Genomic DNA, 21,769 nt, shown 5'->3' on the forward strand with positions numbered 1-21,769 from the left:
TCTCACCCTAGGATTCTTTTATAATTGGCTTGGGGTGGAGTCTAAACAGGAGATGGCCAAGGCCACTTAGACATGTCTAGTGGGCAGCTGCATGCCTCAAGGTGAGGAGATAGAAAGGAAATAGGCAGATAGGGAAAAGGCCTCGGTAGAAAAAAGTTAATTTCCTGAGTTTCCTGAGGGGTGACAAATGTCTGAAACTCCAAAGGCTCAGAGATAAGAGGGCCAGAGCTTCACAAAGCCATCTGTTTACTAATCAACAAACCCAGGAGCCAGCACAGAGCAAGTCGACACTCCTACTGAATGAAAGGAGACCCTTCAAAGGACTTGCAAATGCCCTATGCAAATTCTCCTTGGAATCCCAAAAGTCACCCTAACCAAAAGCGGACTTGCAAGCTGTCAGGCAAGGCCTGACCCTGATGACAAATGACAAATCAGGGACTTTCCCTCTTGCGACACTCTCTCTCTCTCTCTCTCTCTCTCTCTCTCTCTCTCTCTCTCTCTCTTTCTTTCTCTTTCTTCTCCCCCCCCCCCCGCAGGTTGGCCCTGAGAGAAGGCAGAGTGCATCTGAGGGCATGTGGCTTGGGTGACTCTCAAGTAGTGACCTGAAGGCCTCTGCTGGACATCATGGCTGACCAGGCCCCTAGGGGTGACCTGCATCTCTTTTCTGGCAGATCGTGTGGACTCTGGGAGAAAGTAGTTTGCAACTGATGGGCACTTGGCTCGGGCGACACTCTGGTAGTGACCCTGAAGGCAGCTGCTGGACCCAGAGTTCCAGCCCCTTTGGGGGTGTTCAGCCACTCTCCCCCCCATTCTCTGCTGCTTCCAATAAACCTTTTACTCCCCTTCCTGAGGTCTGTGGGTGTCATTCTTCACTCACCGTAGACAACTCTCAAGAAACCCCTGTTTCAAAGGTCTAGACAGTGATCATAAGACAGGGAAATAGCCCTGTGGGGCCCAGAGAACATAGATAAAGCCATGCACTGTCTTAAAGGGCTGCTGCCACCACTTGGCCCTGGTTAATTACTTCCCTGAGGGAATAGGCCACCAAGAGTGGCCAGAGCTTGTGAATTATTAAAAGAAGTATGTATCTGGATGCTTTTAGGAAACTCAATTTTTAAGTGATTCTAACTCAGATTTAACAAAAATAAGGAGGAAATACAAAATACCAAAACAAAATGTGTTTTGAGAGCCTTGGCCTGCCTGTAGTTCATAACATTTTAACTATCTTAGTTTGACTGCTGTCCCTGTTTTGGGAACAAAATCCTGCACTATGGGAAACCACTCAGCCCCAGGTAAACCAATATGGAGAGCCACTCTTCTAGGCTGCCAATTTACATGTTCCAAATTGGAAAAGGCAAAGCAATACTTTGTGTGACTTCATTCAATGGTTATAAGCTAGTGGTAGTGCCGGAAATGGGATTGGAGATGTTCTATCTCCTCGGGATATTCATTAGAACCCCTTCACCCTAAGCCATTTCTAGTAAGAATGCATTCTAACTACAAACAGCAAGCTTGCTAAGCAAACACAGCTTTAAGATAATCTCACCACCTCTTTTTGTTACATTTATGCATTTAGGCTCCTTCTATAGAAAATCTGGACCCAACACTGGCCTGGGCAGCTTTACAAGGTATAATTCTGGGAAGAAAACTTTATGGTCATGGTTTCTCCTTCCTATTCATTCATACTGTCTCTGTCTCTGTCTGTCTGTCTCTCTCTATCTCATAAATAATGTTCTAGAAAAGTTAAGTAAAGAAGTTTCGCTTGTTCTAGAAGAGTCCCTGGATGCAGTTTAAGGTTTTTCATTGGTTAGGTTTCTAGCAATCTGTGTAGCTATGACCATTTTATTCTTTTTCTGCTTGGATGTGCTTCCTTATTGTATGTAATAAGCTTTAGTTTGATTCCTAGAATTCAGGCTTCTCTCTTTCTGCCAAATTGGCACAGTTACATTTTGTTATTCTCTTGATTGTAGCCTTATGACTTGCTCTGGGCCACAAAATGTGAACAGTCATAGGTGTTCCTTCCAAGTGAAGACATTTAATTGCTGGTATGTGACACTGACCACCACCTCCACCACCACCACCACCACCACTACCACCTCCTCCTCCTCCTCCTCCTCCTCCTCCTCCTCCTCCTCCTCCTCCTCCTCCTCCCTCCTCCCTCCTCCTCTTTCTGCCCTTCCTCTTCCTGTTCCTCCTTCTTCTTTTTAATATTTCTTGGCCATTGAGGGAATTGATGTCTTTATTATCCTGGGTCTCTGGACTATTAACCATACTGGATATGGATGTAATATAAGAAATAATTGTTGCTTATATTAAGCCCTGGAGATGGGGAGCAGGTGTTCAGGGGCAGGGCAGTAAGGGTGTACACTATGGCTTCCTCTGAGTAGCAAAATACGGAGTATGGGCTTTACAGTGAGCTAGACTTGGGATGTACCTAGGCTGCTTATGTTGCAGTCAAAGTTCTTTCAATTATAAGAAGCAGAAAACATTTTAAGCCAATATAAAAAGGGAAGACTTCAGAATGTCTTTGAAATCATAATTGGACTTTCTCAATTTTATTCCAAGAGTATCATAGTGCATTTAAAAGATCTCAAGTAAAGGTGTGGCATGTCAAAGTGAGCTTGCATATTTTCAAGCTCTTCTTTCTCTTTTACTAGCATTAAAGGCTCTGCTTAACCAGGCTAAATCTTAGTCTCTCTTCCCAAAACAGTTAATGATGTAGCCTTAATGGACTCCTCAAATGTGGCAGTATCAGCACTCCATGCTTTTGTACCTCTGTTCTGCATGTTAGTACTCTTCTCTTCCTCTGGAAGTATTTTATACATTTTTATTTGTCCATTATTATCAGTATCTATTTTCAGAATCTTTTCTTAATGCCAACATAAACTTGGTACCCAGTGAACAATGTCTTTCATTCCCCAGATACTAGTAACCTTTCTTATACTTTACCTGGCTATGAACTTGCATATCCCAGGGGCTTCATATAAGTAGAATCATATAATATTTGTCACTTATGTATATGACTTTTTACTTGCCATAATGTTTTTGAGGATAATAAATGTTGTACTATTGTCATAATTTCATTTCTTTATTGTTGAATAATATTCCAGTATACACATATACCACAATTTGTAGGTAAACAACACATTTTGTTCACTTTTGAATTAGATGGCTCATTTTTTGTGGCATTACAGGAATTCTTTATATATTATGAATACTAATCTTCTAAGAAATATATACATTTATAAACATTTTTATCCTATTTTATAGGATAAAATACTCTATATTCTATACTATGATATACAAATATTTTTGATTTTGAGAAAGTCCAATGTATCTATTTTTCTTTTAATTCTGTGCTTGTAATTTCATTTCTAGAAAATCATTGCCAGATGCAACATCATAAGTATTTTTCTCTACGCTCTTTTCCATAGAGTTTTAACTCTTATGTTTGTGTCTCTGATTCATTTTGAGTTAATCTTTGTATGTCGGGTAAAGTAGGGTCTTTTACATATGGATATCTAGTTTTCTCTGTAATGTTTGTTGAAAAGACTATTCTTTTCCACATTTACTAGTCTTGGCACTCTTATCATAAATCAGTTGACCACATAGGTAAGGATCTATTATTTAAAATAAGAAAATTATTTTCTATTAATTTTTGTCTAATATCTTGGATACTATAGTAAAGCATAAGGAGGCAAAAAATACTTATACCACTCAGACTAAGGTTTTATTTTTTTCATTAACTTTTTAACAAAATGCAGGTAATTAATCAAACTCAGATTGTGAAATAAAAGGCTATATACATATATTTTCATTCCACATTACACCCTGTATGTTTTTCATGTGATTACATATTCTTGAAAATATACACCATTTTGTAAGGCATACCTCCAATATCACTATTTCTGAGATGCTCGACCAGATTTCACAGATCACAGATAGAATCTGGCTATATTTTACGCTCTTGGTACTCTTGGGTATACCATCTTCCCTTATAATGGCACTTGCTGCCACCTACAGGGAACAATATTAGGTACTTAGTAAATGTTCATTGATATAAAGATGGTGTTTCAAGCAGGGCTTGTGTTCAGTCAGTGGTCAGCTTGGACATGTGACATTCCTCTATCCCCTCTTCTATTATTTTTATAGTATATCATTAGTTAGCAGCAGGATCATGGGATAGATATAATAAAATGCTGGCAACCCAGAGTATTTTAGAGATCAACGTGGTACCTGTGGCCCAAGCTTAGCTTCCAAGTTCTCAGTGACTCAAGAACATAGGAGAAGCTCAAGATGAAGATGAAAAACCTAGAGTCTTGAGAAAATCTTGCATTGAACAAGTTTATTCAATTATATTCTGTCCTGCTGTCTCAAAGATTCATATATATGCTATTTGTGAGAAGGCCAAAATACAATTATAGTCCTTGTAAATAGAAGTTGCCTGAGCACATCCTTGTTATCCCTTGTTTTGAGAGCACCTGAAGCCCGAGGAGGGATATGTTGGATAGTTGGACACCCTGTGGTTCTCCTTGGCTTCTCAGGGCAGAGGTAGAGCATCTGTATCCCTCAGATAGTTCCAATTATTTCAATTCCTTTACATTCCATCTCTCTCAATCCACTTTACACTAAGTTCAGGAGGTGGCTGCAAGTGCAGAACACCTCAGCTCTAGCTGTGTCACTTGCAAATATTATGCAAGTCATAAAGATGTCAACGTCTATATTTCAGTGCTGTAAACTACACAGACAGAATGCTCTCCACTCACTCCCCTTCTTTATAGCTGGAGGGAGAAGCCTTCAGCTTTGTGCTTGAATAACAAAGGAAGGCACCCATCCCTTGAACAAGTCTTCTAGGAAGCATGGATGTTTCTCCGGCCTTCTGGCCAGACACAAGTTCCAGGGAATGGATAAAGAATGCTTTAGTTCCCTTATGCATTAGCATAAGTAAGGACCTTTGTGGAAAAGTTCTTTGGTTAAACTGAGAAATACCAGTTGCAGAGTGAATAAATGCCTAGACAATGTGTGAAGTATTTGTATTTCTGTAAGAAATTAATGCTAAAATAAAATTATGGCAGCTGAAAAACGGTGTATTTCAGCTCTCCTCCAGGCACTCAGCTGAATATTCTGTGCATTTTGTCTCATTTAATCTTCATGATGTTATGATTATTTTACAGTTGAAGAAATAGAGGTTCAAGTGAGTTGTCAAAGGTTGCAGAATTAGTTAATAGTTATTTGAAAATTGGCAGGCTATCACCAGAATACATACTCTTTTTCTTATAATATCTTTACTCTTAATAGCTTTTATTCAAGCTCTTTAATTTATATATTATATAAATTATCTCTATATATTTATCTCTCCAAAATTAAAGGTTCATGATTCTCTAATAGTTAGAACTAGTATCTCTGGATAGGCATTGTTGAAAAATTTTTGTTACAACCCAATAAAGAAAATTTTAACAATATCAACTAACTCATACATTTAAATTCAAGCAGGGGTAAAGAACTATCAATTATTAGTCAGGAATGTTGTAGTACAGATACTTTCTATGGATGGTGGTTGGGACAACCACCTAGGTAGCTAACACCCTGTTTTGTTTGTAGGATCAAAGGGGAGAGGATTCTAGAGGTTCCCTTTTAGGATTCTTTCCAGCTTTCTTCCTCTGGAATGTTCTCCACAGTTTAGAAGGCCCTAGGGATGACCTCCTTGAACTCATGTCAGTTCAGCTTGAAAATCTGCCACCGAGGAATACTACCTGGGTTCTGATCACATTTAACTCCCAGCTCCAGTTTTTTCTGAGGACTCTGAGTTCAATGAGCCACTTTCAGACCTTTTCATAAACTCCTCTCATGGGTATCAGTTATTTGTGACCAACCAGAATAAGCTGAACTAAGAAGGTACATATAGGGATGCTTCTCTTTTTACATTGGTGAAATAGCAGGCATCTCCTCTGTGCTGGGCCCATGCGTCTACCCCCTCTCCACTGCTGATTTTGTCTTTGCTACTCTGGAGTCTGACAACACTCCTAGGATTCCACTTGTGTATTAGGGGAGCTATATGAGTGAAGGAAAGATTTATGGGGCTTTGTTTAATTTAGCTGCAGCTTAGAGGGCTTAGTTTAAAAAAAAAAAGGAAGGGTACAAGTTAAAGAAAGGTTAGCCAACAAAGGGAGCTCAGGAAACCGGTATTTGAGACCAAATCCCACCAGCACTTCTCAGAATCCAACCCAAACCTCATTCTTTGTAGGTGTGCAAGATGTTACCTTGTCATTTCTATACAAGTTCATAGGAATATCAGTTCATGCATGATAAATTACCTCTGAGAGTGGCTTTGAGGGATAAAACTAGTAAAGCCTGTCTACTGCTTTCCAAGGAAAAATTTGGGGTCACCACTTGGCAAACCCTCACATCGGGGAGGCTCAACTGGGAGAAACATTACCCCAGAGAGACAAATAATCTTCCCATTCTTAAGGAAGTCTGGACTGTTTTTCTAGCACACATGGACATCTCATAATTATTCTTAAGTAACCCTGAGAATTTTAACATGAATTGAGTTATGTGTTTCTTGTTAAATGGATCAAATTTCAACAAAGCCCGGGAAACATCTTGAAAAATCACATGAATGCAATTTCCAAAGAAAACAATCTGAGAATGACTGCCAAAGAGTTTTATTTCCACTAGGAAGGAAGAGAAGAGTTTCATTTTGCCCCCCACACAGATTGTATGTTCAATTTGTGGTCTGCAATGGAAAATTCTGCTGATTTTGCTAAATTCAGGGGAGGAAAGAAATGAAGGAGAGTGTTGTTATTTGAGTGATAAAACTGTCTTTCTTTCTCTAGTATTAATATATTATTGGTGTTTTCAATTCAATTCTACAAATATTGAGTTTTATTGGTGTGTGAGGCACTATGGGGGTGTCATGAAGAGCTTGCCACACAATGTCTGTCCCCTGGGCTATATAAATCTGACCTACAAGTGAGACACTGGTAGCCCACATGGTGCCCTTGTGTAAATTAGAAAAAGATGCCTCTTCCGGGCACATGTAGCCTTGTGGACAATAAGGGGACGTTTGTGAGAATTAGAAGAAACCCACCTCTTCCTCTGGTAGGTACCTCTTGACTCATCCTTCCTCCCCTCTAAACAGGTCCTTTTTCCCAGGGCACAACTTGTGCATCTGACTGTAACATTCCTGCCATCTTTAAAAGAAATCTGAAGGGCTCATCTGAGAAGCACTCGTTGTCTACACTGAAGCAACACCACTACCATTTCCAAACTGCAACAAGCAGAGGAGTCATGGGAGATGGTTAAGGTGATTGAGATCCCTTACTTTTACACCCCAACTCTTCTGACTTGGGATGACTCAGATGTAATCCAGAAGTCTGTGCTGGTAACACTCTCCCCTAAGGTGTTTCTGATGCAAATGATCCAGGAATAGTACTTGCAAGGGTAAAGGCATGAGCAGTAAGGTCGTGAGTCATCTGACGGGAGAAGCAGTCATGAACTTATTGAAGGAGGCCTTAAAGAAGATGGGTTATTTTTGTTGTCTGATAACTAAACATTTTTTGGAGCTTTTACTCTAGTAGAAAGATGCTTTAATTTTCCAAGGTGGATGAGGAAAGCTCAGATAAGCTTATTTGAAATTGGCCAGGAGAGAGAAAAACAATAGTCAAAGAAAATTGTTTCTGAGATGAATCCCCAGAATAAGCTCTGTTTGCGCAACTGAAGCTGTTATAGTGATTGGTGCTAACTTCTGCCTTTGGATAAAAAAAAAGAAATGATAAAGAACCCTGATGCTGGCTAGAGACCAAGATGAAGACTGGCAGTGTCACCCAGGTGCTTAGAGTCATTTGTCTGCAACTGCCTTTCCTGCCTGCCTCCCAGAAACAGTCTTCAGACAGAACCTCTCCCTCCTCAGGGCACCCCTGAAATGCCGCTGTATACTTAATAACAAAAAACAGCTCTGGCTTCTGGCGCAACAAGATTTTCTCCAGAAATGGGACTGTGGTGCACATAGAATGGTGGTTTCTATGAAGAATTTTCATTAGTGTGTTTGAGGCCTTCAGCCCAGAGCTTTATTCTTTTCTAAGAACTAGATTCTATAACAATAAGTGAACTATAATCCAAAGCACTCCCTGCCACTGAAAACTTTCTTTCTTTCTTTCCATAGCAAGATCAGCCTTCCTGTTGGTTGTATGATTGGGGAAGAGGAATATCTTCCATTATCATTGGGTCAGCCTCCCATCTTGTGATTTTCATTTGGTATAGGCAATGGTTTTATCTATAAGACTGCATTCGAGAAAGCCTGAATGAGGACCTTGGGAAGAGAGAGGGAGCAGTAGCACCCCACAGCCTAACAATCCATGTGACCAACCAATCTCTGGCTGGCAGCGGCTCATTAGCCACATATCAGCATTTTTCACCTTCAAAAATGAATGGCCAAGCATTTTTGGTTGGTTTGGGTCACCCAATGTTATATAGTTAGATAGAAAATGTCCCCTAAAGAGCTCATTCATTAATATTCAGGATGAACATGATCCCAAAGTGAGGGTTGTTATCCCAGAAGTGGATAAATTCATTGTAATGGCTTTACCTGGGTGGTACCTGATAGACTGGTAGGGCATGACCACGGTTGCCAGCCACACATGGACTGAGCCCCAAATCATTAGAAAATTAATCTTCTTTTCTCTAAGTCATGTGGTCAGTCTTTTAGAGTATAGCTACAAGAATGGTGACTGGAACACTGGTGCACAAAGGAAAGCATGAAAATGGAAAATTACTCCCTTGGAAGTGATGGTGCATCTTACTACTCTCTTTTTCTTAAATCAGGTGTACCATCCCAACAACAACTCTGTTGGCCTTATTTTTCTGGTGAACTTCATTAGTTTGTCATTGCTTTCTATGGGAGACTAAACTGAATAGACAGTCTTTGTGGAAAGGACAAATAGAACTATTCTTCATACTGGAAAGACGTGTTTCCCTCTTGTTAGTTTTCCTTGAGCTGTTCATATCAATTTATTTAGACCTATTAAGGCCCCAACGATATAAGCAAGTGTTTTTTTTAAATAATTTTCATCACATTGCAAGTCAACAGAAAGTACTCAGGACTTTTTATGAACAGTGTAGATGGAGAGTTACAGTGGCCTAATGGCTAAGAGTAAAGACTTAGTATCAAAGAGGTAGATCTGGGTTTGACTCTCAAGACTGGGACTTACTTGTTGGCTGTGTTTCCTTAAGAAATTTGTTTTATTTCTCTGAGCTCTGAAAATTTAAGATGTATACATATTAACCTTCTAGAGTTGTTTAGGACTTAAAACAATGAGTACAGTAACACAGTGGCCAACACACAATAGTCATCCTATATACAGTGTGCATTAACATGTAAATTTGAAAGTCATATTTCTATCTTCAGGGCACTCATAGTCTAACAGCAGGGTCCTAAATGCTTTTTTTGTGGAGAAATTCATAGTATTTTAGGTTTTATAGGACATTCAGTCTTTTTTGCAACAACTCAGCTTTCCTGTTGAAGGGTGAAAGCAACCATAGACAAATGTGTTTGAATGGCCATTGTCCTGTTTTAATAAAACTTTATTGACAAAGACTAGATTTTCTGGCATCTGGACCAATAAGAAAAACTTATATTAAACTCCTTGGAAGGTAGAGCTAGTGCTTGTGCTACCCTCTTTCCAAAAAGGAATGTTTGGTGATACACTAAGTAGGTTTTGCTTTCTTCTTTAATTAGGGTTATCCCTAAATATGTCTTTTATTTTACAAAGGAAATAGGTGATGATGCAAAAAAAAATGTTAAAATCTTGCTATTTTAGCCAGGTGTGGAGGCACTTGGGAGGCAGAGACAGGAGGATCAAACAGGTTCGAAGCCAGCAGTCCTGGCTTAAGAGACCCTGTTTCCAAATAAAAATATAAAATAGGTCTGGGAGTTTAGCCGAGGTAGAAGGGTTTCCAGGAACCCCAGTACCAGCAAAAATAAAAAATAAAAAAATCTTGCTATTTTAGTGAACAGTGGTTTTCTTTGAAACAATTAAGTAACATGGCCAAAGCAACAAGTTTATAAACATCAGTGACTTGAAATCAGCTTCTTGTGGAATATGACTCCAAGAAGAAAGTGTAGCCTAGGTCAGCTCTAGGTTAGAGCTGCTGAGTCCCCACTCTATCCCTGTGTGTATGGGCCTTCCTTTCCTCCCTCCCTACCTCTCTTACTTGAATTCTTACTTTACAAGTCAAGATATTATTAGTGTACCTCACAGTGTGATAGCATATGTGTTCTACAGGATTTTAATAGATACTCTCAGAAATTAAAAAGAAAACTAAAAAGACCTTGTACAACAGATTGCTCTACTGTAAAACTTCTTGGAGTTTTACTGTGCTAATTCATACTGTGACTCTCCAAGATAAAGAATGTACAGAATTTTAAGACTATTTTTAAGCAGTGGAGCACTCCCTCACACTGCCATCTACCACCATCTACCCCAATTAATATTCCATAGCATATAGTTTGAGAAACTTTTTCACTACTTTATCCATTCTCCTCAACAAATGCTAATTATCTTCTCTAAATCCCAGCTTTTCATCCTAGTGATTAGCAATTTACTTCATGATTTGAGATAAGTTTTACTGTCTTGGCATACCACATCCCACCAAATTTATCTGGGGGAAATATGAGGATATTACCTTTATATTAAACAGAGAAGAAAAAGAATATTGCTGTTTGGTATTGGTTGGAATCACTTTATCAAAAAGGAGTGTAGCAGACACTGTTTCTACCAACTCAGCCTGCAGTTCTCTTCCTTCTTCCTGGAGGATGTCTGATATTGTTCAGAGATCAACCTCTTCCTCCAAAACCTGGACCTTGAAAAAGTTGTCCCTAACTTCAGAGATGAGCCGGATTAGTTTGCTAAAATCCCCATCATCCTTGCCTGTGAATGGTTCAGGAAGTACTTATGACCCCATCATCCCTAACAAAACATGAGAAAAAGATTGCAAAGAGGTTTCTAGTGAACAATTCCCAATTTATAAATAATGATAATAACAATAATAATAATTATGATGATAATGTAAGAAAAATGGCCTAGCTTCTTTTTACCATGCCTGGTGTGTTGCTTGGGAATGCCATATTTCTCTTTGAACATTAGACTAACAGCAAAGATGGTAAAGCAGAGAGATGTAAAGAGTTAGGATCCTTAAAGGTGACAGCTAATGGTACCTGTATGAACTCTGTCCTTTCTTTCAGTTTTCAACTGTTTTTTTGTCAATCTGAATTGAAGTTTCTCTTACACAAGTTGGAAAAAATTCTAGTTGTAACTGAGGATGAGGTCAGGGCGTATGGAGTTGTTGGGGGAGACTTCCAGAGTCTTTCAAATTCATCTTATGTCTGTGAGAAGTCAAAGATCTTGATTGGAATTACATGGAAATATTACATGGTAATTGGAAAAGTGTTATCTGATGAAGACCATTAACTTTCTAGATCTGGCACAAAAACCCAAACAGTTGAGTGGTCGTGGTAAGCATCAAATCATGAGTTCAATAGAACTGGGTTAGCTTCTTATTTCTGCCCTTCCTGGTTATGTGATCTTGGGTAAAGCAGTTACCCTCTCAAGCTTCAGTTGTAACTATAAAACTGGAATAGATAATAATATATACCTCATAGTATTTGTGTGTGTGTGTGTGTGTGTGTGTGTGTGTGTGTGTATGTGTGTGTTATATAGTGTGACTTGTGAAGGTTCTTACCATACAGTAGCTGTTATCTAAGACCTGGATCTCAGCTATTTAAGTAGATAACAGGGATTTATTGGCCTCAGCTATCAGAGAAAATGGTTAAAACAAATAATCACTTTGGTGAATTCTTTCTTTTTTTGTAATATGAGGGATAGAATCTAGGGGCATTCTACTTCTGAGCTTCTCCTCCAGACCTATTTTTTAATTTTTTTATTTTGAAATAGGAATTCACTAAGTTGCAGAGGGCCTCACTAAGTAGCTGAGGCTGGCCATGCACCTGTGATCCTCCTGTCTCACCTCCCAAGCACTGGGATTATAAGCATGTACCATCACGCACAGTGCACTATGGTGAATTCTTTCCTTAAGCTATCAGTTATATGAGAGTGGAAGATGGAGCATGTCCTTTTCCTCTGCCTCTCTCACCACTCTTGGTAGGATGCCTAAAACAAAAATGACATGCAAGCCAGGCATGGTGGTGCCCACCTATAATCCTAGTACTTGGAAGGCTGAAAAAGGAGCATTACAGGTTCAAGGAAAGCTTCAGAAATTTAGTGAGACCCTGTTTCAAAATTTTTAAGTAAAAAGGAGTAGGGGTGTAGCTTCAGAGTTATGACTTGACCAACAGAGGGGAATGGAAGTCATGGAATGTGAACTCCGAGGCCGAGTCATAAAAAGTCAGGGTCCTTCGCTATGCTCCCTGGAACACACACTCTTAGAACTCTGATCGTCCACATAAGTCTGACTACCTTGAAGCTACCATGCTGTGAGGAAGGGCAAGGCACATGGAGAGGCCAGCTGGATGGTCTTTGTCTACAATCTCAGCAGGGGTCCGCTTTCATGTCTTGCCAGTTTAGCTCTTTCATAGGGATGAGAAAGAGGAAGCCTCCATGCTTCCTTCTAGTCACCTCCAGTGACTTGAATCATTCCAGGTTGCTGAAGCCTCAGACATTGTAGAACATAGATTAACCACCCCCACTGTGTCTTGTCTGGATTCCTCACCTACAATATTTTTGAGCTTAATAAGATATGGTGGTTGCTTTTTGGTGTTCAACTTTGGAGTGGTTTGTTATATAGTCATACATCCCTGAGACACTGGTCATTCTTAGTTTGATTTCATAGCTGAGTGGTTACTAACTTAGACTTTCTTTTTTTTTTAAATAAAACCAAGCATTAATAATTTTTAGTTGGGCATGGTGGCGCATTCTTTTAATCCCAGCATTCAGGCAGAGGAGACTAGAGGATCACGGTTCATCAGATAGCCTCAGCTATTGAGCGAGGCCCTTCGCAACTCAGTGAGACCCTGTTTCAAAAATTAAGAAGAATAATAAAAAATAGGACCGGGGGTGTAGCTCAGAGGTAGCATGTCCCTGGGGGTTCTGTCCTCAGTACCGCAAAAAAGATAATAATAATTAATAATAATAACTATTATTATTATTCTTTAAAGAAAACAGTCCTTGCTTTCAAACTTGAATGTAATAAGAGACACCAGTTAGGGATGCTGCTAGATATTTCATGGAGTTCAATTTTCCCCTTCCAAATTTTTGAAAAATAAGATAGAGTTCGTGATGCCTCTGAAAACTGATAGACTTTTCTGGAATTCAGTTTAGCATTGTTTCTGTAAGTCTGGCTTGAGAAGTTTTAATGTTTGATGATTTTAAATCAATTTCTTATAGAATAGAGAGCTAATTACAGTCAAAGCACTCTCATCTCTGGTTTTGTTTTCTATTGTTTTTGCCCTCTGACACTCTGGGCAGTGTTGAATAGTACCAGGCAATTTGGCATCTGGAAATCCTCCTATAAATTCACTTTGTGAATAAAGATATTCTACCACTTCCCGGCTAATCTGTTTTGTGGAATATAAATATTAGGCTTATTTCTGTGTACATAATAGTGAGGGACAAAACTAATGCAAATTTTGTGTGTGTGTGCACACATGCATTTGTGTATTTTAATGACCATATTGTTTCGTAAAATAGCTCTACAAATTAAGTAATTTAGAAAATCTGTTTCTGACTACAACCCAGTTCCAAAAGTGAAATGATTCATTCATGCATTCATTCAATAAATATTTATTGAGAACCCATTATGTGTTAGCTATTTTGTTGGGTAATGGGTATTCAGAGGTGAGAAAAACCAAAGATTTCTCTTAGAGGGATTCTAAAGAGAAATAGAATCCTGGTGGTTACATTCCTTGAGCTCCATCCCAGCTCTACTTCTGTGACAGCTGCAGAAGGTCTCAGAAACACACTTGTATTATCTCCAATTACTTTGTAACTGTTGGAACTGGGCAGAAAGAAACTTAGGTGGAGCTGTTCTTTTAGAAAATTAAACAATGATAAAAACTTTTGCTCATGTTTTCCACCACTATTTGTCACCTAATTTCCTATTATCATTAAGACGCAAGCATGTACACGATCACAAGTACGGCAAAGAGAAAACATCCTGAAATTAAATAAGAAAATATACTAAGCAAGGAACAATTTACCCATACAATTAAAAGATATGTGTTCAGCCCATAAATGATGTTTTTCTACTTTAAGAGTTTGCAAGGAACATATGTGCTTAAGGCTGGCCAGCATATGGCTCTTTTTCTAGTGAAATCACTAGGGGAAACTAATGCTGTTTCATCTTCAGTCTGTCTCTTTGAGTGTGGAGGACCCTGAGCCCCAGATCTAGGATTGGGCACGTTACATGAGCTGCCCATCAGCAGATGACAATCTTCAGGCCACAGCAATAGTTCTTTGGTGGGCATGTGACTCACACTGCTCCATGAGAGCTTAGTCCAAGATTCTGAATAGCCTATATAGAGGCCTTTGGTCTTCCCATTGGGGATGCTGACAAGATATGCTGTGTCTTTTGGGCACTAGGATGCCACCTTGATACCACATCAGAAGATTTATCCAGAGAATGGAGCCAACCCCCAAGACGACAGGAAAACCAAGGGAAAAAAATCAATCTAATAATATAAGCCATTTTCCTATACTGAAAAATAGTTTTTGCTTTTTTATTAGAAGAACTGTCATTTTTAGTAGCTTTTTCTACTTCTCTAGATGTTTATAAACTAACCAGTATATATATAGTACTTAAACACTCACTTTGCTTTAATAAGCTGCCTTTCAAGCCATTAGAGAAAAATTTAAAGGTTAAAGAATGATGTGGTGGATAATTTATGTCTGAATCAACCTCCTATTTTATAGACTATGTTAAAAAGTACCTATAAATATTTCCTTTTGGCATCTCCAGTAATCTTAATGGGTTAAGTGCACAACATATTCTATATGTTGTTCAATTTGCAGTGATCTACCTGAGCAGCTTGGACTTCCCTATCATTTACCATTTCCATTACTTCCTTAAAGTCTGTCTTTTATGCAGTTCAGAGCAGATGTATATATGAGGTCACTAAAATATATATTCTTGTTCTTAACCACCACTAGAATTTTGATTCTTATAAGCCCAGGTGATCATTTAGAAATATAGATTTTTTTCAAAAAATCTAATAATTCTAATTGGCATGATCCACTATTTGTGAAGTACTGGTTCAAGGGATTTAGAGTCCTAGAGGATTATAGCTAGAAGGATCTTTAGATATAATCCCATCCATTATTTATCTCCAAAGTACATTTCTCAGATTTAAAAACTTAGACCCAAAGTGAAAGCAAGCAGGGTAGCATTAAGAGGCAAGTCTCTTGACTCTATCCATAGCCCTTTCCACTGTGCTTGTATGGTTATTATGCTCATAACTGAAATAGAATATAGTCATGTTCTTCCTTTTGCAGTCCAAACTCTGAGAAAATGAAAGGATAAAGAAATAATGTGAGATATTTTAGTTGTTGTCAGGGTATCCTGCTGTAGGTTTTGTTCAGTTATTTTGCAAATAGGACAGTGAACATTTATAATGATAACATGGTTACAGTTTACTGAGATCATACATGGGTTCTCTCTTTTAATGCTCCCACCATCCCTAGGAAAGAAACCAAACCATGGCCTCTCCATATAAAATGTGCAGTTAACTAATTTGCTCCGAATCACTTAGCCAGAATGCAACTGTAATTTCAGTTCTAATGGGCACTGATAGCTTGCCTTTTATCTTCTTTTTCTTCTTCTTCCTTTCCATTCATCCTTCCATGAGCTAAATCTCCCACCTTAGATAGCAGATCTACAAATGGATGCCATTTATTGTAAGATAGGAACGGCTGATAGTGTACCCCATGGGGTCAAAAGCTTTGTCTTTTCCAACAAAACACATGGTCTAAGGTAGACTTTGAAAGTCAGGCTCTGGGGAGGTCATTGACACTGAATGTCCTGTGGGAAGGCAAAGTCTGGGATATTTCTAGTAATGATGATGGTGGGGATGCTAATAATGATGACAGTCAGTAGCACTAATCAATAGCCAGTGATGAGCCAGACACTTCAGGAGTCTGAGTGTGAGTGTCTTTTAACTCCCCACGACCATGCTCCATTGCTTTTATAAGTTAGAGACAGTTTAAGAAAATCACCATACCCTAAAGTCTGTGGTGGAGTTATAAATCAAATTTGGCTATTCTAGCTTCATCTTTTATGGAAAAATGGCTAAAAATAGAATCAAATTATTTGCACAAATCAGAATGGATGAATCCCCAATTAGAGTCTTTTTGGATGTCCAGGAAAACCTTGTTTTATTCCTTTTTTTGCATTTCTTCAACTTTCTAGGAGAGTATTGGTATGGATGATGATGATGATGATGATGATGATGATGATGTTGTTTATTAACATTTTCTGAGAATGTACTCTAAATAACTTAGCCCTTTGAAGTATTATACTATTTAACCCTACCCTTGTCCCAAGATTTGGGTACTGTTATTAAATCCATTTAACAAAAAGGTTAACTGACTTTCTTAGTGTATCCATCCAAGATAATATCAGAGTCTTTGCTCAGACACATTACTAAATTACTTGTGTTAAGAGCCTTATTTTTGTCTCTTCTACTTCAAAAGTGCTAGAAGACTCTGTGAGTCTTTATAAGATTCTAAAGAGCTTGGTTACTTTCTTACAAAAATAACCTCAATCTTTCAGTAGCTGAGAATACATCTGGAATATTGTGCCTGACATCATCATCAAATGTTTTTTCTGTAACACCAGAATGCAGTGACATAAAACTGAGTGAGACCCATAGTGGGGCAGACAAATGGGGTCAGACCAGGGCTTATCTTCTCCCAAATAGATGTGAACTTCGAATCATACTTTTTCAGAGAATCCTTGATGTGGAACCTATTGAAAATAACCCAAAGTCTTCCTTTTTGAGAGTTAGGTTATAATTCATCAACGATGAATTACCACAAAGGAAAATTTAAAAACCATTTAGTTTACATATCCTGCAAATACAATCATGATAGATTTCTTTCCACTAAGGTTTTATTCTTTTTCTCTCTCTCTACTTCACAAGGCAGCTTCCCTGGCTGATTTCCCATCTGTGGCTTTGAGCTGAGACAGAGTATGTGGGCTGACCATGCAACCCACAGGGAACTCTCTCTGTACATCTGTACACCTCATCTGACAGTGACTCATGCATTCTTTTGTCTTAATGTGTCTCTCACATTGTAGCTTGAATTGTTATTTAAATTTTCTATGTATCCTTTCAATTAGCTTATAAGTTCCTTGAGATCAGGAGCTATGGTTTGCATTCCTTTGTAGCCTCCTTCTACTGTTCAGTAAATTGATGATGAACTCCTTGAAGGAGCTCTCTATATCCTGTCCAAATCCTGCTACATGCCTTTCACAGTGTGGTACTTTCATACTCTTCATAAGCATTTGAAGTGCTCTTTTGGTTGAAGGCATGGTGACAGTACCCAAGAATGCACAGTATGAATTGTTGATAGTTAAGGGTCAAGCCTGCTTTGATTATATTCTACTTTACCATCCATTAGCTGTCTAACTTCAGCAAAGTGTTCAGGTCTTCCTATAGCCCACTTTTCTCAAACATAATGTGGTTAATAATTGTGTCCACATTCTAAAGTTGGTTGAAAGGTTGAGTAAGTCCAAGCATGTTAATTGCTTAGAAGAAGCCCCAAATTTGGTAAATGCTCAATAAATAAAGATGATGAGGACGACGACAATGATGATCAATGCCCTTTGGCAAAAGACTGGTAAGAAAATACCTATAGTTGAACAAATTTGGTTTATTAGTTCATAGTGAATGAGTACACACACAGTCAGAAGCCATAGGGCATCTCAGTAAGAGAACTTAGTGTAGTATATGGATTTGTGTTAGGTGATTTGAGAATGGGTTTTAAGAAGCAGGGTTCTTCTCTAGATTGGATTCTGTCAGGACGTTGGGAAGTCTTATGATTGGGTAACTAAAGAAATTTTCCCTGAAAGAAGAGACCACATGGAGGGTGAATATCTAAGTGCATCTTAAATAGAGAATAAAATAACACCGCTGAGGCTGTAATTGGTTAAAAGGTACTCATCCCTCACATTAACCAGGAGAAAGGAAGATTGTTTTGGACAGTGCTGAAGTCTTTTTGCTATATTCAGACATTATTACAGACTGGAATTATTTTTGCCTTGACCCATTGTGGTCACAGTGGCTATGTCTGATATTCATGCTTTGTGAAATTGGGTTTAACAGAGCATCAAGGTCCAACTGACAGTCCTGGATCAGCTCCTGGATGTCTGGTATTTCTTTTCTCAATAGAAACAAAGTAATAGTAAAAGCCACCATATTGAACATTTTTAAAAATTTTCTAAAGATTGTGCTGAGTTATTTAGCCACATTAGCTTCCATCATTCTCATAACCACCTTGTTAAATAAATAGGTTTCATTATTAATAATCTACTAATCAGGCCTTCAGAAGTTGAGCAAAGTTGGCTAATGTTACAGAGCTGAAAAGTATTAGAGTTTTGTGAAAACTCAAGATTGCCCCTCTCTGAAGTCTTTGGTGTTCAACACTGTGAGAACAAACCCTGGTCAAAGTCCTTCATCGAACCTGGAACCTCATTTATTCATGACCCTTTCATCAAAACGTTGCAATCTAGTACAAGATGCAAGACTATATAGATATCTACCACGTAAGGCAGATTATGATCCAAGTGTTATTAATGAACAGAGGAAGGAGTTACACCTTCATTCATTCAATTAGTATTTGTGAAGTGCTATGCTTAATACCAGGTCTAGACTTGTATGCATGAAATAAATACGTCTGTGACCTCTTAAAAGTACAATTTTTTTTGTAGAAAAGAGAAACATTGTATAATTAAACAAGCAGGGGGATGAATCAATTCCAAATGAGAACCAAAAGAGGGATATTTGATTTAGGATATGGAAGATGAGTGGTATTAAAAAAAAAAAGTAGAGAATGCCATACTCAGAAAGCTGGCAAATGCGTAAAGGGACAGAGTTGGAGAACTGCAGAGCAGGTGTTGAGATTGGCAGTAATTCTGTGCCCCTGTAGAGTAGAGACCGTGCCGAGGGTGTAGCATTTAATGGGAAGGTGATTCTGGAAATCATCCTCAGAGTCAGTTATTGGATTTGAAATCCAAGTTTAGATTGACAATGGAGAGTCATGATATCACAGGGCATACGACTGACAACTGGAATGAAAGACCTAATGTCTGCTTTATGTGGGTGTTTTCTTTTTCCATAGATAGGTTTGTGATTACTCATTGGCTCTTCTCTGACCCAACTCGGTAATAGTAGAGCCAAAAGCCAGCTGAGGATTTGCTTACCAAGGCAAACAAGAACAACCTTCAATGGTTATAATATTGGGGACTTCCATTTTTCCATGTTTCTAATGCTTTATATTGTGCTTACTATTATAAATTAAATAGTTCTTCTTAAAAAGCTTCAAGTTTCTAGGCTTGACTGGCATTAGGGAGGGCTGATCAATATTTGGCCAAAACATGAGGCTTTTCTACAAGGGCTTTTGAAGAAATGTTTTATTTTCATAATATTGCAATTTTGCTATATTTAGAATTTCAAATAAACCCCCAAACTCACTGCGTTGAAATAAAGCTTTGTCCTCTGTTTGGATAAAATACCAGTTTGATTGTGGGCTTGGTATCTGCTCTGATAAGACAACCATGTGAGACTCTAATGAGAAACCAGATTTCTACAACATTGTGATTGTGGGTTGTCTTATTAAAATCATAAGGATTCTTCTGAAATGTAACTAACAATCCAGTTCAGGGGAAATGGGGTATTTACATAATAGTAGGAGATATCTCTTCTTTCTTATTTTAATTTTTTTATTGGTTCATGGTAGTCAAACATCTTAATGGAGTACAAGATGTATTGGTGCTGTACACATCACTTTTTTAGCCCTCCCCCAATTTCCACCCCATTCCCTTCCCCCTCCCTCCTTATCATGTCTGGCTTAGTGATTGACTTTGATATGATTGTGAATGTACATCATGTACATTAGGGAAATTCCCTCTTCCCCCCTCCCATTCTCCTCAGGTAGGCCTCTTTATTTGCTCATCTATAGTTTCTCTTTCTTCATCTAGAGTTCTTCCTATAACCCATTTTTCTCCCTAGCTTCCCATATTAGAAAAAGCATCCAACTTTTTACTTTTTTTTTCTATTTTTTTTATTGGTGCACTGTATTCATACATCATAGTGGGATACAAACTTTTGTAGACATACATGCACACATACTTTTTGACTGACTAATTTCACTTAGCATAATGTTCTCCAGTTCCATCCATTTCCCCTGAAATGACATAATTTTGTTCTTCTTTATGGCTGAGTAAAATTCCATTGTGTACATATCCCATAGTCTTGTTTCTGACCCCTAACATCTACCCACTTTGCATTTGGTGACTGCATATCAATTGCTTTAGTGGAGCCAGATTTCCTTTTGGTACCAACCCGGGCACATGATTCAGGCGTGCCAGCCAGCCAGCATCGATCTCTGCAGGCCTGGGATCTTGACTCTCGATGGTCAGTTTGAGCCACTGAGGAACACCACGACTTTAATTGGCAGTCCTTGGAAAAGGTCTTGCTTTTACTACTGAGAATCAACTAAGCAGAATGTAGAGCTGGGAGTTTCTGGCAATTATTTCATCAATACAGGGTGTGGAGGGGAGATGATCCTGCCAGAGAACTGAGAGGAAGAAGCCCTGCTGGAGAGCTGGAACCGGGTGATGGAGAAACAGTAACAGTGCTTGAGCCCTGGACCGAGCAGTGCCAGAAGCTAGACATACACTCAACTACTCACTCAAGTCAACTGGCAAAATCTTTTTCTTGCAGTTTGGGTTAGGTTTTTCCTGTCCATGCAACTTCATGACACCAGAGAGTAAAAGTGGATCTTCTAAAGCCAAAGAATAGGAGTCTTGTCTGAAAACATAAAATAGACACTCATACAGAACCCATGTAGCCTTATTTTTTTTTTTCCTTCGTTCACCTCTGTTTCTGCGTATGAGCCTTTTCTGTCTTCTATCACTGCTGACTGACTTTTCTCCCCCAGACACTTCTGCAGGACCTGACTGCTGGGATGTCACATGCATGCACATTACACCTAAGTCTTTGGGAGAGATTAGCCAAGGTGTCCCTAGACCCTAATTCCCAATCACCTGGAGAGAAGACCCGAATGGCTTGAGTTGGATTGGGCAGTTCTAAAAGGCAGTTAACTTTATCTGAGCTCTGTGGGAGGCTTTGGATGTGAATGGTTCCACTTCAGAGTAGATTGATGGTCCCCTTTAATGTAGTTCCTTATCCATCAGAGGAGTAGGGACAGAAATACAATCAACATTGGGACAGAGGGTCAGATGTGTTCACCAGTGCACTTTGGGGAGAGCCATCTGTGGTCAGTCCTCCAATCAAACCTGAGGACCAACTCTCATTTTTCCTAGCACCAAGAGGCTTCCTAGAACAAGGGAGTTTAGTGATGGAAGTGGGGCAATTCTAGGAAAATATGGATGGTTGGTCACCCTTGTCTTGTTGATGACAGATCAAACCTTCCTACTCCAGCTCAGGATCTTAACTTCCTGTCATTCCAACTAAAACTGTGAATTCAGGAGCCCTGAAGTGGTATCCAACCATTCTTTCCTAATCCAGGGCATCCTG

This window comes from Muscardinus avellanarius, assembly GCF_963383645.1.
Source record: "Muscardinus avellanarius genome assembly, chromosome: 7".
In the NCBI taxonomy this organism is placed as follows: Eukaryota; Metazoa; Chordata; class Mammalia; order Rodentia; family Gliridae; genus Muscardinus; species Muscardinus avellanarius.